We start from the raw sequence: 19,583 nt of genomic DNA on the forward strand, positions 1-19,583 counted from the left end.
CCGGAATTTATATTTTAAATTTCGACTCTGAGCTTTATATTATTCTCACAAAGTGTCTTATCAGTTCGATTACTGACTGCACAATTAATATATTCTAAATATAATATATATTCTTAATAGCATCCATTTTATCTTTATATAGTGCAGTGGGTTGAATAAAGATTGCAACTCTTTTTTTACAATGAATTTCGTAACATATCTCGTATTCAATAGGAAAATTAATCTCTTGAGAATTATTGAAAAACGAATTCTATTGGATATAAATCAACTGCGTTATGAAATTCATCGAGGACAAGTGCTACAACCTTTAATCAATTGATTGTACTGTTTTCATATGTCAAAGGAATATTAGCTTAGAAACAAATAACCTTATCGATATATCGATAATTCTCAGTCAATCCTGTGCGTAGTTCAAGGAGCGCATTCGAGCGATTGGACGTGTATTGATACGCGAGTGGTACGGTAAATTTCACGGTGACGCGAATGGTCCCACGGCGGAATTTATTCCGGTAAAATTCGCAAATTCGAATTCAGCTGTTTGGCACATAGAATGAGTCGTAGAGGTTTTATTCAATCAAGCCATCGTCCCGTTTTGCGAGCCATCGTCGCGAGCGAAGGAGCGCGACGCTCCTTCTCTTTTAAATTTCGCAACGCGGAGCGTTATTCGCTTCTATCCACTCGAAACGTTCATTTACTCGTATCCATCACAGCATATGATACAGAACACATTGTCGCTATCAAGTTGATATCGCACGTTTATTTTTCCGTTTATTTGAGAGAGGATCGGAGCCGCGCGAAATTCATCGACGAAGGTGTCTTTCTCTCTCACGTTGCGCGCGCCCGCCGTCGCTTCGGGCGTGCTCGGAGTTTCTCGTAAACGTTCGGCTGCCGTGATGCATCCTGGGTTTACCCGCGACCGGTCGAAGGGCCCGCGGGTGCGTCGTGGCATCGTGGTATCGCGTGGGAGGAAAATCGAGCTCTCGCATGTCGTTGATTCGCGGTGGTCGAATCAAAGCGGTTGGCAGTTGGAGCCGGCCGCTCGTCGCGTGAACATCGTAATACGCTCGTGTTTTCTGCTCCCGTCACACGACGCGAACTGTCATCCGTCTGAATTGTCGCTCGAGACGCCGTTTTCGCTCCGTCATACGCCGCGATTCGCCGCGAGAAACGCGCTCGCGTTTGTGCTTCGCGTTGCTGCTGTCCCGCAGCTGTGTGTCCAGTGTCAAGTGTGTGAATGATAATGACCACAGCACGAGAGATAAGAGGCCGGCTGTTTAATTGATACACGACCGACGGTTGCGGACTTTGACAGTGGCGTTGGTAAGTTTTCCATTTTACGGTATGATGATTGAACACGGTCGAGGTAGATACAATTTTTGAAAGATGCTTTCCGACAACATTTTTTGGATATTTTTTACCTGAATGACCAAATAATATGAGTGTCGCAGAAGAGATTTATAGATTTTCAACCAATACTAGTTTTATAAGTTATTCAAGGTTATTCTGGTCGAGTAGACAAGTTGAGAAATTGACTTTCTCACTAAAATTGGTTGGTTTTTGTTGCTGTGAATCTATTAGGCAAGCTGTTCAAGGGAAAACTTTTTTTTTGCTGTAGCATTCAAAATTCGAGAGTGAAGTTTCTTAGTGCTTCTTGACTCACAACGCTTTCTTCTCAGAAAAGGTTGTCAACAATCAGTGGTTAGGTCAGTTAACCTCAACGGTTAGGTTGCGTTCACGTATTTCAGAGAATCACGAAAATTCAATTTACGAGCTATTCAGCAAAAACCTTCTAGAAAAATAGATCTCAATAGCATGTGTCTGGCATATGTTTCTTTATATGCTGAAAATATGCATACCGAGAAATTGACTTATCCAATTAATCAATCATTATCATCTAAAATTTCTTTACGTTTTCGAGGCAAGACCTTTTCTTTGTTGTATCGGTTCGAATAGGATTTTTCAACGTTTTCTTCTCAGAAAAAGTTGTCGATAATAAATGGTTAGATTAGGTTAGTTACTTCAATGATTAGGTCGAATTTACGTATTTTTAGAGAGTTTCACGAAATAATTCGGTTTAGGAACTCCGACTTTGAGCTTGATTGCGATCATGTTTATTTCGGGTTTACGACGGATGATGAAAAACGTTTTTTTTTTAAATCGTAATATGCATTTAATCCTTGGTCTATAGAATAATGGATCCGGCATATCATGTGTTTCTCATGCTGAAAAGTATACTATGACGAATTGGAGATGATTTAAAAGCGATTTCAAGATATTTTTAACATACGATTTATTTCATAAAAATTTATCACACATATATGAAATGAAATATGTGTTGTCTTCTTTTTGACCGTTTTATATATATATATATATATATATATATAGAGGTTCGAAACACGAAATGAAATAGTATTCGCACGGAAAATTTTTTCTAATTTAATTGCATATCAAGAATTTAATCAATTGTGCTAAAATTATAGCTTTCTCCGAACTCGCTGCAAAATAATAATTATGCAAAATAAATTGAAATGTATTTTTGTTGTGAAATACAATTTCGTGAAATTATTTCCTTGTTACGCGCGAAACGTTATTATAAAATGAACTCGTGACCGCGTATTTTTGTTAACGCGAGAATACCAACGACGATAGTTCTCTGGCACTGCTCATCCGCTCGGCGGAAAATGCATAAGATTATTTTCACGATCGAGTAGATCTAGGATCAAAGGCGAAAGCTGCGGTGAAAGTCAACTTGTCGCGGTCTGAAAACGCAATCTACGTACGACCAGCCCTTACTATCGCGCTCGCGTAGCTGCATAACATCGCGAGCATGCAAAGCCCCAGAGCACACCTGTTTATGTAGGTCGCGTATAATACGACTATGGGGATGTCAAAAGTGGCTCGCTCGCGAATGGGAAATGGGTCATGTTCCGCGATTCTACATGTTCCTCTCGAACAAACGAACCTCATGCGAGATGTGCCAATAGTGTTCGACGATCAAGCGTAAAATCGCATCAAAGGGAAAAAAAGATTCTTTCCCGAAAATCCGTAAAGCGGATTTGAAGGACTCTTTTCTTTCGTTCGACGGGCTTCGACACTTTGAGCATTTGCGGTTCGGAGATTACGCTTACCTAAAGTGTTTTTTCAACAGCGGATAATCATCGACAAAAGTCGTTCTTACGTTTTCGTGGACATACCACGGTAAAACGACGCGTAAGAAATTTTGTAAAAAAGAACATGGTGAAATATTTAATATAGAGGCAAAAATGTATAAATAGAAAATACAATGTATTAATCCCTGAGAAACGACATCTAATTTTTGGTTTTGTAATTGTTACCGTGTTAAATCCGTTGAATCCTGTGTATATCTGGCTGTTGATATTATAACAAATTTCGGATAATTGCTGACGCTCATGCTCACTATACTTTAGTCATTTACGCGAATTCTTTTGTGATATCCTTACAATGTCGCACGAATGCAACTTAAGGAACGCTTAAGGAACGTTAAATGACACGACAAGTGTCTGGTGTCGAATGAAACGCGAGCGATACCGTCAAAAAAATGTCGTTTCGGCTCGCGATGAGTTCCCCTACTTTTGCTCAATGAAGTATTGTTAATTGTACATACAGATCACGTCTTTCTTTTTCTCTCTCTTTTCTCCCCTCCCCCCCCCCTCCTCTCTCTGTCATATCCATGTTGAAGAGACGCAGTGCGTGTCTTTAGCTCTAATACGGCGATGGAACATACGTGACGGGAAGCTTCGATCAAATTTATGAAATGCGATGGGGAAGGCGCGTACCATACGTGATAGTGAAATATATCGGCGAAAGTCGGCTATTTTCATAATCGATAACGTTTTCGATGCTATTATTTCGAAATCTACGTATCGACAAGTCGCGCATTCCACGTTGAGCACATAGCGCCAGATGCGCAACGTAGCGTTATTTGCACGTCGCTGTTCTCCGTTTTTCGTTTAAATTTATTGCCCGCTGTGAAAACACGTTTCTTCGAGGAAACGTAAATTACCCTCTGCCGTTGTTACGTTGGGCGTATTCAACTATTCTTGCTCTTGTTTCTTATTATTCTAATCTTTTTATTCTAATGATTAATTTTATTCATCTTTGTTAATTACAGTTTAATATGTTTAACCTTTCCCGCCTCTCTCTCTCTCTCTCTCTCTCCTCCATTTTTCCGATCCATATTGCACTCACATAATGTCGCATGACATATTTTGCATTATGGATAATATCTTAATATACGTATTAAGCTTTATAGTTTCCTAGACACTTATATAGTCTCCAATAAACGTTCTTATTTTGAAATTTATATTTTCGCTATCAACATACGTTTACGTGTTGTTTTCTTTGGTGCTTCTTCAGTGATTGCTGAAAAGTACATGCAATGATAATATCGAGATTGAATTGATCAAATATCGTATACTCCCCATCTGCGCTACATATAAACTCGTAATATCCAAATAAAGACGTTTGTGCAGCGCAGTATGTCAGGGAAAAATTAGAATGGCCCCGGCTACGATCGTAAAGAAAGTCGTGAAACAATTCTAACGACCGACATGCTCGAACTTTGCCCCTTGTAGCACTGACACGTTCATGACCCAACCGAGGTTGATGCTCGCATACGGTATCATCGCGTTCTACCATCACGGGAAAATGAAAACGGGGATCAAACAGTCCTGAACTTGATCCGCGATTTGATTTATGGTCCGTCCGTGGCATTTTTGCTGTATTAAGTGAGAAGGTGAGAAGGAACTTTACCTCTACATGATTCCCTTCCATATACTTCCATATAGTTTTCTAATATCGACTTTTCCTCCTTTTTATTTGAAACGGTAATACGTGCTATATTTATCGCCCTACATGCAACATGATTCTACGCACAGTCCGTTGATCGCATGGATGACTTATGACTATTAACTGATGCGTATTAAACAGAATGTACGACCAAACGACGTTTATGCGCATTGAAATGCGGTAATAACGGTTGCGTTAAATTCTGCGCTAATGAAGCGCGAATCGCTTTATTTTTCGACAATAATATTCGGCGCAATCTCGCGCGGAGATGCCAAAGAAATGTATGTAAATCGCCCGACTATTATGTATCGGTCGCAGTTCATGTTTGGCGCGATCGCGTGCCCTTTGCGATTAATCGTAAGTGCATCTGTGTGAAAAACACCGTCGGACAATACAATCGCGCGCTCGCGCGACAATTTCCAACTGCTGCATATTTATCCGAGCGGCGTTTAATTAATACCGGCGTTTAATTAATCTAAGTGGACTCGGAAACACGCGGGCAGTACCGTCGATAGTCGAAACGTGAGGGGAGAATGATAGGGGCGAGGCGGGGGAGAGGGGAAGGGGCGAACGATAAAGGGGAACGATAAAAGCGCGGCTAAATTTTCTCAATTACGTACGGCAAGCGCGCTCTTTTGAAAGTTCATTGCTACGATAATCCTGGAAATAACTGCCGGTCAGTCGATCGCAATTAATTCGTGGCCGTAGCGGAGAAAAAAAGGAAAGGAGAGAGAGAGAGAGAGAGAGAGAAAGCGTAACCCCGGTGGGATAAAAATAAAGTTCTCCCGAGCCGCAATCGTTGATTCATCGGTCGGTCGGATGAACAAACGCATGAACAGACTTTCGTCGGCCGGGTTGGTTTGCGCGGCGTTATTCGAAGGACAAACGCAAGAGCAGAAAAAGTTTAATTGATATTGCGGTCACGATATACACACCGATATACCACCTCTATCGGCCGAAATAAAATGTAGGTACGCAGGGCGATAGGATGTAATCAAGAGCGTGAGGTCCCAAGTTTGCGCCACCGAGCTTCATTCAACTTTAGGAACGAAGAGCGGTGCATCTTTAATTAAATCTCCGGCCGGTCGAGCTGTCCTCCAAATTGAAATATATTCTACGCATTCTCACCCTCCCTGTGCACGCGCACGCGTTAACCTGCTTCTTCTGCGGTCAAAGGTCGGCATCGCGACACCGACAATCGCGTTTCCTCGCCAACGCAATTGAAATCACGCTGAGAAAAGTCGCCGCGTGTGCTCCGCAAATTTGTTCGAAAGCTCAAAGGACGATCTCTGCATTAAGGATTTTTTGCAGATTAATTTTATGAAATCGCGAGTGCTCGAATTTAATCATGGTGCTCCAATTTAAAAATTCATTTCAGACCGTCCCGCTCGCGAATAATTATTAAACTGCTTCCATCTTAATATTTAACAGGTAAAATTATAAAATTAAATCGGTTAATAGTTCTCGCGATAACAATTCATCGGATCAGCACGATAGGATGGTTCGTAAATAATAACGCGTTTTTCGTGACGCAGTCTGTACCATTGTTGCCGATCGCAATTTCGTGAAATAGACAGAGAGAGAGAGAGAGAGAGAGAGAGAGAGAGAGAGAGAGAGAGAGAGAGAGAAACCGTATATCAAAAAGTGTTGTTTACGATCGAACATTTTCTTCATGCTCCAGAAATTCTAAATAGTAGCTGGAGTTTGTGGAAATTTCGAAGCGGATTCTCGTGTAGGAGGGTGCAACAACTCCATTTTCCTCCTCTTTTCGCTCGCAATGCGGCTCAACCGTGGGTATATATAGAGATGCGTGCGTGTGTGTGTCCACCTGCTCGTAACAGTTTGTCCTGATACAGCTCTATTGAACTATTACCTCCAATCTCCTTCCCCCCCCTTCCCCCCGCCTTCATCCCTCAGGCATCTTCAGTTTCCCCGAGTTTATACCATTTCCGCTTTCCATCCCAATAGTACCTGATGATTCGAGCACGATAATGTCCCTCGTCACGATCGTTCTGCATGTTAAGCGAGTCTTGACTAATGACAAAGACGAGCCAGTATATAGGAGACTTGAAATTACTGATCTCGGCCTCGCAAAACGGCCTTGTGCACAATGACGGTGAGTTGCATCTCGATATATACATATAGTATATACATATACACGCACATATTGTGTGAAACCATCTCGCATGAATATACATGGAGAAATATATAAAGAAATACCTCCTCTCGAGATATTTGTAAATTCAGACGTGTGCAAAAGAGATTTTTAGATTTCCCCGATAGACACTTCGCCTTGCGAAAGCTCGGTTGGATAAACACTGCCATTGCGCGCGCGAGACCCTTTTATAAGAGACCTAATCTACGAGACGATCATTTTTACCTGTCAGGAATGTCTCGTGTAACAGCTAGGTTCTTGATGAAGCGTCTGAATTTACACAAATGAATCGTTAATTTATATTACTCCGGGCGGCCGTAAAATTGCACATTGCTCTCCGCGGAGTTTCACGTTCGCTCCCTTTCGACGACGCATATCGAGCGGGAAACAAAAAGAGGCGGTGAGGTGAATCAAATTTTGTGTAACCAATCATTCGTCGCGGACTTCCAATAATCCATGGGCAATATATCCGGCCGAACAACGAAGCTGTGCGAGATATCCGAGTGGGCAAATATCTAGCCCCATTCCGGATCGGATCGAACTTTAAAAACGACGATTCGAGGGGCTCGTGTATATGCGCGCGTCTGTGTGTGTGCATGCATGTGCATGCGCATGTGCATGTGCGCGTGTATAGTATACAGGTATGTGGGCTCCAAGTCGGGGAAAGGACAGGGGGGAATACAGCGAATTACAGCTATCCGACCCGAAGCGTACGACACAGCGCGTACGAGCACAACGGTATGCTGTCTGGTCATCTAAAATTTAAATGTTGTGTGCTCAATGCACTGTAAATATGTCATCGATAGCCTTTCTCGTAGGCGGGAATACACTCGTGTGGTCCACATATATGATGCATGAATATTACAACCGTAAATTCCACGCGATTTCTTTCTTCATTAAACACATATATACATGTGTTCGCGCGCGCGCGCGTCCGGTGCTGCACAATAGCGTCTTGATTTTTTAAGCAATCCCCCCGGCTTTATATAGTTCACCGGACGCCATTTACGCGATTAGACGAAGCGGACATTCTCCCCGCTTTTTCCCGAGGGTTTCTTCCCGGCTTTTCCCCGAGATCCTCCGTGCCCGCTCGCTCGCGCAGTTCATATTTTCCTTATTTTCGCTTCTTTCCGCCTTTATTCCACTAGAAGTCCTCACGGTTACGTCCGAAAAGTTGGCAAGACGAGGGATCGAAGTAGGGAGCACGTGGGACATTTGCAAATGCGAGCGTGTCGGCAGGTTGAGGGTCTCTTTGTCTGCGGCATCGGTCACCGGGATAAACGTCGTTCTACGCGAAGATCGATCGATTTGTTCTTAGGTGTAAATGCGGCTTAACGGAGATTGCTTACGGTTCCGAGCGAACCCCATCCGGTTGCATAGCGACTCGCAGGCAAACATGCGGTTAGACCGGTTGACTCGGACAGGTCGGTTTGGTTCCCTCGTTGCTTACTTGTTTTCTCTCTTCTCCCCACCTCCCTCTCTCTCTCTCTCTCTCTCTCTCTCTCTCTCATACATACACGATCTTCCTACCATCCCTTCTCTCTCTCTCTCTCTCTCTCTCTCTCTCTCTCTCTCTCTCTCTCTCTCTCTCTCTCTCACCAGGTATCTTCTTCATCTCACTTCTATTCGGTTTTCTCGAGACGAAGCCTGCGGCTTATTCGATTGCGTTTGTATATTTCCAAAGAATTTTGCTTTTGCTCGTTTAGTGATCGTAAAATTCGAGTCACTTCACCAGACAAAAGCAATGTCCTTCAGGTTATTTACAGTGTAGAACATCTGAATATCTGATCCATAAAACCTAAATTCTTTCGGATGTAATTTAATCCACTAGGCGGTGATATATTATTTTCTCTGACAAGCTTATAAATTGTTGTATTATTAGTGAAGGCTGAATGGCAAGCTCATTGTAGGCTATATAACGGCACTCATGCTCTAAAGGAAATTTTGTCGTGGGAAAGTGATCGGAAATTTCGTGAAATAAATTTGTCTTTTCTCTGATGTTTTCTGCATCAAACTATGTTCCGGCAGACCCTTAGACCGGCAGAAAAACCACATGTTCATACAAACATCAGTATCATTTATTTACATAGAACCATTTTTCATAAAAGATTAATAGTAACCTTTCAAAGGAAAAATAGTCTCGTCATTGAGCGTCCGGTTGATTGAGTTATCCGTTTGGAACGTAAAATTGAATATTATTCACTTAACAGACAGAACTCCAAATATTTTTTTTTATTTTAAAATATTTACGGTAACCGTCACCATTATATTTTAATGATTTCTATTCAAGAAAAATGTGACCTGTGAGGGAAAGGTTGTTTTTCTTCTTACTGTGGTTATATGTAACCTGTGAGAACGAACAGCTTCTCTTAATAACGTGAACTGGGTGTCAAGTTGTTAAATTGTCACGGCTGCTTTAAAAATCGTGAATAATCTTGAGTCATGATGAATGACTACTTCGAAAATACCTGGTAACTTTCAAGTTAGGGAGATGGTCGGGTATACATGACGTCGAGTATACGTGCGTGACCTATACCTGGTACTCCGACTGTTAAGTATATCGATTAGCTTCCGTATCGCGCGAGAAAGCCGCACGTATTAGGTTGTCATTCTTTACCGCACTTTATATAACTAGGTTATCGACCGCATCAGCCACGAGGAGATATCTTCAAATTAAACGCGCGACGATCTTTTCCTCCCGTCAGTATTGTAGTATGCGTATTCGTTTTATCGGAGATCGTCGCGTCGTCTCTCATGTTTCCTTAATTCGGTTAGTTATCAGTTAGTTATTCATACGTTGGTATGTTATTCACGACTTCTCTCGACAAAACGTTATTGCTCACACAACTGCATTTACACACGAAAATTACACACGAAAAAATTCGCTTGTGCTAGATTCAGCAATTAGAACGGACTTTAGCCGCTTTATAAAGCATTAATTTTCATGCACGTGGATTTAGCTAACTTTTACGCGAGGCAATCCCCGTACGTTCGCGCAACGTAAATTCATGTATGATGGTCGTGCATGGTAATTAGATTTAATCATCATACATATACAAATGCGTTCGGCTTTATTATCTGCTCATAATTGACAGCTCTGCTATCCTACTGTCGTGAATACGTCGCTCATAAGAGGATCACGTGTGTGCGACGTGTCGCGATATATTCAACGTAGAATATTATTCGTACCAGCAACATTCTCTTTTCTGTGCAATCAAGAAAGAAACCATTAGTTGAATTTCTTTAATCTTCTCTTCCTCTCTCTTTTTGTCTCTGTCATAATACCTCTGATGAAAATATCGAATAATTTTCGGATCTGTGAGTAGCGTGGAACATGTTGAAATTTTCGCGACAAAAATATGCCCGCAAAAGAAACATCTACAGAATCTGCGCGCCTCGGCTAGTTTTGTACCTATGGCGAGGAAATTTGTCGGTAATTCTTCGTCACCGCTCACGGTATCGCACTCTCGCACATTATTTTGCGACAGAAGTCGATGTGGTAGACAATAGCCAAAGGAAAACTCGAGGAAACGACACGAACGTAACGATAGGTCGTCGGCCTTGTTATACGTAGACGAGTGGTTACGATGAATACCTCTTCACGGACTACTCTCGGCTCTAATGATCATTGTCCGTTTCCGGTTGGCTGCTACCAATATCCTTGCTATCGGTCCAGCGCTTCACTAGGCGTGACATGCGTGATACGCACGTCCAGAAATTATATCGCTTCGCAATATAATCGTTGCATGTGTATGCGCGGTTGATTGCACGAAGTAACCGCCTGTTCACGGAACTCGCGCGCTCACGCGGTATGTAACGTTATATAATTAGTGAAGTATACTGTACAGACTGTAATCAATGGTTATCGTCCCGCGGATTATGTTGTGTGACAATCGGCGCGCGCTCTTGTTTCCTGGTCGATTTAATCTTGAAGCCGTTGAATTATGAGCGCGATGGGTTCTCGCGAGTTGCGCAGTTCATATAAAATATTAATCCCGACGCGTTACGGCCGGGAAAACAATAACAGTTGACAGTTCAGTAAAATTCATCGCACATATTTACATACACGTCACGCGGCTTAAACAACTAGCTTCTATGAGGCATATGTTTGCAAACTGTTGTGTAACAAAAATTTCATCGCGCCTTCGCGCAGACTAAAATCACGAAGACTGGTTTCTTGACTGGTCTCTTGGACGAGTGTTCTAGTCACGTCGATTTTTTGCAGCTGAAAAGATCTCGCTTCGCTTGGCCGGTCGATGTCGCTTATGTTTTATATTTGCTGTAACACATTAGCGGCCAAACGATCGGAACCAATAGCCGCTCTAAGTCTATCATCGAGCTCTCGAAGCATGCAAATGTTTACATTCAATTCTATCCTTTTAAGAAATCCTGTTCTTCTAAGAAATATTGCGTCGCAGAGTTCTCTTCGTGTCTACTCATGTCTCCATAAACGTCGGTCATTCGTTGGATGATAAAATGCCGTGATATATTCATGCTGCGACGACGTCGCAATCTTGGTTGTTGAAATTTAACTTGTGTACACGTCGTACACATATCCCTACGATTCCACTTTAAGTTTATAATTTCCGAAAAGATTTATAATTTCCGATTTCGAACTTTCGAAAAGCGATTTCAATTCGGAAGAAGTTTCTGCGGACAGAGTTAACGAACAAGGTAGCGAGAAAGAGAATCCTCTTCTCGCTAACGCTTTCTAATCCTGATTTGAGATTCAATTCGAGGCTCATCTGGCAATTTAAAGGTAACAAAAAGATATTCTATCGTGTAACAGCCGGTGTACAAATTGCGGTGTACCTTGCGAAGAAAAAATATTTCATGTGTGTGATGCTTCACGCACGTGAAAAATACGGATTTTGATCTACGCGGAATAGGTACGTTCCTTCTTATCTCGCGGAAAATGGAAAGTCACTCGCGCGTCCGTATATATGTACATTATCGATAAGAGATATCGTGTAAGCCCGGAATACGCGCGGATAAGCTTGTAGCATGCTAACGCGGTGTACCGTCACGGCCGACGCTGTAATCCATGATTCCCTCGTTTTTCTCCCGGATCCATTCGCGTCTCATTACGCGCGGATCCTGTCCGGCGGGATGGAATGTACAGGTCGTTGAGGCGCGCGAGGTGCTCTTATAAGGAGGCGCACTGAGATTTCTCCTTTCGATGCGCCACTATCGGCAGCCATACGGTAATGGTAATTAATTGGGTTAATAGAGGCTCTTAATTCCAGAGCACGTCGCCGCTCGATATTCGCCATTACGGCGTTGAGTGAAATTTTAAATCCCGCGTATTTCTACGATAAAAGCAAATATATATATTCTATGAAAAAGATTATTCATTTATCACCGCGGTGATTTTTGGTGACATGGAACTACTAGCTTCACATTCGCGTCGCATTTTTTTTTCATCCCGGCAATATCCCTTTTCGTTATCGAAGAACACACCCTGTCGAAACGTTGAAAAATTTCTAAATGCTCGTATGATACCCAAGCGAGAAGAAAGCGGGAACAAATCGTCGAGTAGATGCGCGCGTACATATCTGCCTATTAATATCCGCCGTCATACATGCTGAGACTATGTACGTAGTTTCATTTGGCTAAGATCGTTTATCTCGCCGGCAAGATTTCCAACATTTTTCAAGGCGCAGGGACTTGTCAAGCTTATCAAGGAAGTCACGAAACGTTGGCTTGAGTTAACAGGAAGTTAAGCATGATTGAACGTGGACTGGGATGAAAGCGCGTCGGCAGATTGCATCCGCAAAAACAGCTCGCGATGCAAGCGATCGGTGTAACGCGACGAGAAACGCGCTTCGTATTAGAGATAATCGCGAGAACGTAGGCGACCGCACGTCGAATTCCTGTCTAATTTTTGCTGACTAGGACGCGAGATATCTCTCTCTCCTTGCTTTCCCTCTGCTCCGCTCTCTACCTCTCGGGAGAACTTTTAAAGTATAATTTCGGTATTATCGTCCATTCCGCGTTTACTCCGACGCGATTGTAATTTTAAACACAAGAGTATCGGCCCCGTCGCTACCCCGTCGGCCAACTATATCTTTCGGCATAATGGGCGCTCATTTATAATACACTCGCGGATCTATTGCTATAATTTATGTGGGCTCTTATAATGGATGAAGAAGTGGCCGCTCGTCCGCCCGCGCGAGGGAGTCCGCGCGATCGAGCCCGATTTCGAAGAACAAGGAGAGATCGATCGCGACCCGGTTTACGTGTTCCGCCGGCTGTGTGCGCGCGCGATCACGTTCAATTCGATCCCACACAATCCGGTACACGTAACGAGATTGCTATCGTCTATCCATATCCCTATCAGCGGCGCGACGTTGTGTACATCGTGCGGGCAACGTTCCCCCATTTCCCCATTTTTATGCCGCCCGAACGAGACGAGGATGGGTATGTGTGTGTGTGTGTGTGTGTGTGTGTGTGTGTGTGTGTGTGTGTGTGTGTGTGTGTGTGTGTGTGTGTGCACATGAAGATTTTTCTTCGAGATCGTCCTACCACCGCGAGTCCAGTCGATGGTCATGGTCGCTGTTATTTTACAACATTGACTCGCGATTGCCTGAAACCTTGCAAATTCGCGCGCGAACGAGAGAAATGGGACGAACGCGGGTGAGAGAAAGGAAATGACGAACGTGGATGAAACGCGAATTCTCTCCATTCTCATGTCATCATCATCTTTCCCCGCCTTCGTTTCCGGAAGTTTAAATTTTGCATCGTGCTGTACATCGCTTACTCTCGCGCCGTCTATTGTTCACTCTCAGATAATACGACGTTATTATCAGCAGTTCCATTTATTTCCTCTTTCTTTTTTTTTTTCTGGCGATAATGAGTGCGACGCGATTCAGCTGGCGCATTGTTCCCGGCACTTGAGAACGAAATTATTACTCGGCGCATGTGCGCGATATGTACGTGCGACCGTAGAGGGAAGGTACGGTGTATTGCTTTTACTTCTTTCCCGTAAAAAATATCGTTAATTATTTCGACGGCGCCGAATGGGCGAAACTTGCGACTGATGAACGAGCGACCGACCAGACGATCGAAATGTTGCAATTCGACGGGTGTTTACGCGACGACGAAATCTCATTAACATTACGATGAAACGTGTCGTTAAATAACGCATTATTTGGAAACGTAAATCAACATGCAAATATTAATACAGCAATTCGATAACTCGGTAATTTAATATTCCTGAAAGCGATTTTCTGTTGAATTAAAAAGAAAAGATTAACTTTGTTCGCTGATTTGTAATATTTCGTTAATATATGTTACGTTATTAATTCACAGGCAGGGCCATATTACCTCATTTTCCGATCAATATATTAAACTAAATTAAAATTTAATTGTGGAATTTGAAATCGCGTTCAATTATAATGTCGTCGGTTTGGACGCTCGTCATTATTAAGTTTTGAGTTGGGAGCCTTTTACAATTTTAGCCAATCGTATAATAGATCACGCATTAATGCCGCTCAAAAATTCCGTTCGATAATCTGGAAAATGTGACTAATGTATACGCGCAATTCGTTATGCTAGTCGTGAGAATGCACTCGGCTCATTTGTGATTCCAGTAGGTGCGTAATCCGTGCGTACGCGTGCGCGCGCGCGAGTGCACACCGTGGAGAGTTACCATAAATGTACGAACGAAAAATTACGATCGCGATTGTCTTTCTCGCTGCAGTCGCCGAACCGACGTGTTCGAGCCGGAAACGTCGCGTTTTTTCCCTCACAAGCGGCTGTACCAAACGATACACACCGTTTTGCGGAAATGAAATTTTCAGCGTACCGATTCTATATCGCATGTAATCTTGACGTATCAAAATCGAGTACCTAACGGAAAAACGCTCGTGGTCGTTTGTGAAGTTTCATGAGCTTTTGCACACGAGATGAAATTAGGATACACACGAATCTCTTTCTCTCTTTCTCTATATGTACATTCTCTGTTTCATTCATTTTTATTCCGGCTTTAATTTCGACTTTTCAATAGCGAATTTAATGTGTCTGAAGCTTGATATCGTTCCTTGATAATGTTAACGAAGTTACGGTATAAATTCGCCACTCTGGAATTATATAAAATTTACGTTCATTTAGCCTTCATTTAGAATGATCATGATTTGGGAGGAAAAACAGTCGCGAATATTTCCTCGCGGAAGAGCTCCGCAATAACGTCGAGTACGTCCGCGCGGACCTAAATCCCATCGAACGAAACGTCAATCGATCATCCTCGCGCGTATCGGTCACTGGAGCGTTTCGATAGGACGCGACATCGATCGTTCGACGCGATGATCCACTGGATCAGTCTTTGATGTACGTTCGTCACGTCACGTGATAGTACATGCGCTGATTCTCGTCAAGGGATTGCGTGGCGACGGTAGATATTCGCCTTCGTGGTCGAATGTACGTGTAACGACAGCGTGGGTGAATGAGAATTGCGGAATGAGTCGAATTAAAGTTGGAAATTCGTCCGCGCGTCTCTATTTCGCCTTCCGCGCCGCCGCCGACTCCTCGAAAAGTGTAGCGATCGAGAATAAAAATAACTGCTTCTCGGCTCGCCAGGGTAGTTATCGGAGTAAAGTGAAATTAATGGAAGTGGATCAGTGGGCGAGTTTTTAATTTAAAACTTGATTCACTCTCTAATCTTATTCATCTTGGTCTCGAGCCGGTGGGAGGACATCCTCGGTGGCGTGGGTGGATATCCCAGGGATCGTGAGGAGCGAAGTTAATTTTCTGATTCTTGAAACTTCTATTCTCCCCCCTCTCTCTCTCTCTCTCTCTCTCCCCTCTCATCTTTTTTTTTTTCATTACTTTTTCTACTTGTCAGTCGCACTCTTCTATTCGCGACGAGGAGGCCGACACCTCCTCGCACATCGACGACGTCCGTCTGAATGCGCACGCTGATGCTGTTAACCTTTACCTTTACCGCGCGCCATTAACTTACTCGCCATTATCACTCGATACCCTCGTGCAATTCTCGATGAAGCTGTAATACCACGCGCACAATATTAATAATTATCCACACTCACGTAGCGAGCGGTCATGTGGTGACTGCGCAATTACGGTGCGCTGGCGTGTGTACGCCTGCTCTCGATTATTTATAATTCACTCGGTTCTTCAACAATATTCTTCTTCGAGACAGGATCTTAGGATTCTGCATTTTTCTGCCGTTTCCCCGACCGTTTTTTATGAGCATTTAATCGTGGCTTCATTTACATGATTACATCCACGTGTCTGGTATCCTCCTCCAATAACCTTTACCTCAACGCGCCTGCGTCTTCCTCGTTTTCAGTCTTCCCGTTGCGAAATGCCTGTTTAATTCTTTCTTTCTCTTGTTTCAACCTGGAAATGATACTTAATGTGTTCGTCGATCTGCAATTTTGAACGTGCGCATTATAGTCGGTTTGAAGTGTGACTTTCTCTTACCATTTGCCGCAAAAAGAAGCTATCCATACCGTTTATAGGCACTGGCCGGTTATGTGGACTAGTGACATTTAATGCACTTAGTGTATTAGCCGAAAGGTTAGCGTCAGATAGCACGACTGCCGGTTTAATCGCTCCTGTGCATCGGTTTTTATCCGTATTTTATCCGAACTATAATCAGCTTATTTTATACACGAACTCGCGTACGACGGTAAGCTTGGCGATGAAGTCGACGTATCATTCGTGAAACTTCTCCTTCGAGATAATCCGGCGACACACAATACATACGTTCGAGAAGGAACATAGATTAAGAAGAAATAAGGGCCGCGGGGGATAAGCGTGACGTCAGGATCGAATAGATATAGGATGATGAGACATCGCTGAGTCGAGCTCGGGGAGTCACGCGCGTGCTTCAGAATCGAGATTCGAATCTTGCCTCGTCGACTCTCACGGAAGTGAATTATGATTCCTAGCAAAAGAGATCTTGATTGGTCTTGGCGAACGTGACGAATTGCCGAGGGAAAGGGAGGGCTGTAGGTGGAGAGGAGACATTTGGAAAAATTGACTTATCATGGAAACTTCTACGTATGCGACATAGCGCGCGCCATTGTCGGTTTATCATTACTGATTCCACACCGCAGTTCCCCCGTTTGCTTTCTGTTCGTCCGATTTATTTTTACATTTTTGTGTGCGCGACGACGACGGGGCTTTTTTCATCATAGGCGACGCGATATTTTTATTGGCCGCGAGTTAGAAAGAGACAAACAGAGATAGAGAGAGATAGAGAGAGAGAGAGAGAGAGAGAGAGAGAGAGAGAGAGAGAGAGAGAGAGAGAGAGAGAGAGAGAGAGAGAGAGAGTGAGCGAGCATGCTCGTGGTTTATTAGGCGAAGACAATGTACGGCGTTACTGGGATGACATTCAGCCTGCTTTTCATCTCTCTCTCTTATTCCCGCGGATGGAGCCGCGCTTTGTGTTCGAAGGGAGATGTAAGCCCTCCTTCCTCCGAGATTCCACGCGCGCGCGCGCCTCCGGAACGTGCTCGGACGTTGGTGTAGGTGTAGGTGGAGATCACCGGAGCGTTCCTCCGGCGATTTCACGGGCCCGTCGTCGGTGGGGTCCGCGTTCGGCGGTCTTGGTGAGAACTTGGTGGTTCCCAGATGCGCGCCTCGAAGAGCAGCCGTACGGCGGAGTTAGAAGGCGGAAACGTTACGTGATTCAACGGTTGTTATTAGCTACAATATTGCCGGTTGTTCGCTTTTTGCGGGATGCGCTAATCGCACGGAGAAAAGACGAGTGTTGTCGGTTTCAAGCCGCTTGCTCGTCGTCGCCGCCGCGCTGCCGCCGCGCCATTTTTCCCCTCCGCAGTCTGATTGGCTTTGTAACGTGGAACGCGCACGCAATTAAAGTTGCGAGCCCAGTTTCTCAAGTTAATCAAGCGCCGCTTTAACGTTAATATCGTTTTAACAACTTTCGCGCCGGTAAAATCGCAATTCCGAATGGCGGATACTCGCGGTAAGATGTAACTTTTTCGTTTCATTACGGATTTGCGGGGCAAGCGGAGCGTGCGCGTGCTAAATTCACGAATTAGAACGCGGAGTACTGTTGTTTCGGAGTTGAGCGTTATTTTTGTATTGCATCTGCTCGGCTAAAATCGGAATTATTCTTAAAGAGGACCGCCGTGAAGAAGAACACATCGCACGCGGTACATAGCTGCTCGTCGTTCGTAGAATAATACTCGAAACGAAAGTTGCTTATGTAAGCGTTCTCTGGAGGGACAGAGGGCGAGAGGCAGAAAGAGAGAGAGAGAGAGAGAGAGAGAGAGAGAGAGAGAGAGAGAGAGAGAGAGAGAGAGTGTGTATATGAGAGGAGAGATACGAGCACGAACTCGGTGAATCGCGTCAAGTGCGACACGCGTAACACCTGCGCTCTCGACATTCCTCCTTGCGAGTTGCAATGCAACTGCGGCAGTGTTTAACATCAGCATGCGTCATTAAGTGAAAAGTGTAAGACACAATATGTCTCTTTACGAGAAGATCCCCGGTGGGACTGGCACGTCGCGACGTGCCAGCGTGCGACAGTAAAGTTTTATGCGGCGAGGGTCATTAAATTTAAAACGCATCCAACCCCGCCAGCTCGCTCTCCCTCTTCCTCACACCCTTTCTCTCTTTCTCCTTTCTCTTCCTCTTCCTCTCGTTCTCCCTCTGGCACCTAAATCCGCGCTATCGTAAAACTGACGCGGATAATTACAAGTTCCGGGCGTAGTTAGCGCGTAAATGGAACCAGGCGCCGGCTACCGGAAAGTTGCGAACTTCGCCCGCGTAACACATTCCGGGGACTCCGGGCGCAAAAATGCAGTTTGCACTTTTTCCGCCGATGTCGTCGCGCGGATTCCGAGTCGCCGCTGCCTCCGCCGTCGCCGTCGCCGTCGCCGTCGCCGTCACCGTCACCGTCACCGACAGGAAGCTTTTCTTCCGCTCGGTCACACTTTCGGCGGCTCGCGCGATCGAGAAAGTTCGCGCAGGTCGTTCCCGTCTGTGCCGGATGGAAACGTACGTAGATTGGCTCTTTGTGGAGCGGTCCGTGCTGCTGCGCGTCGCAGTTACCGCTGTTTTCGTCGCCATTTTACTCGTCTATTTTTTACGCTCGTTTATTCGAGCTGTGTGTCCCCCTGTACAGGGGCGGACTGTGCACGTTCCGTTTTTCATTTTCCGCATTACCGCGAAACATTACCGCGAAATGCCCCCTCCAGCTCTGCTTTTAATTCCCTGCCGCTTTGTTCACGTCTCCGAAAGTACCGTTATTATTATTGTCGTTCCCGGTAGCGCGCTTGTCTCGCACCGTTACGATCGTGATAATCAACCGTCTCTCTTTGGGCACCCATCTCTCCAGCTTTAACGACGTCGTCTAAAACACTTTTGTTCGTCGGAAGTGGTCCGCGTGCATACAATTCGGAGTGGAACGGTGTTGCGAGCAATTTATGAATATGTATCGGAGCACAATTACAATTTTTCACGGATGCCGGCGGAGTGGCCGGGCGTCTGCTTCTTTTTCGTCCCTTTCTTCGGCACCTGTCGAGTCTCGATGAGATTTCGGACGTGCTGTTGGACAAGTCGAAGCGCCGCCGCCACAGCTTGTCATTTTACACGCGATTACCTGTAGATTTAAAATCACGGTGTGTCG

At 44.4% G+C, this 19,583-nt stretch overlaps 1 protein-coding gene across 3 annotated transcripts in view; it reads left to right on the forward strand.

Annotated features, from left to right (window-relative positions):
• Positions 1-19,583, forward strand: part of Pgant9 (polypeptide N-acetylgalactosaminyltransferase 9) — a 265,832-nt gene that overhangs the window by 31,281 nt on the left and 214,968 nt on the right. For 2 of the 3 annotated variants that reach the window (XM_011143673.3, XM_025298773.1), the window contains exon 1: positions 1,002-1,320. The exons of the other annotated variant lie outside the window; for it this stretch is intronic. The gene's annotated coding sequence lies outside the window, so the exon portion shown is untranslated. Of the gene's footprint in view, positions 1-1,001; positions 1,321-19,583 lie in introns of those variants that run through there. 3 annotated transcript variants of the gene reach the window in all.

This window comes from Harpegnathos saltator, unplaced genomic scaffold, assembly GCF_003227715.2.
Source record: "Harpegnathos saltator strain DR-91 unplaced genomic scaffold, Hsal_v8.6 scaffold237, whole genome shotgun sequence".
Lineage (NCBI taxonomy): Eukaryota > Metazoa > Arthropoda > Insecta > Hymenoptera > Formicidae > Harpegnathos > Harpegnathos saltator.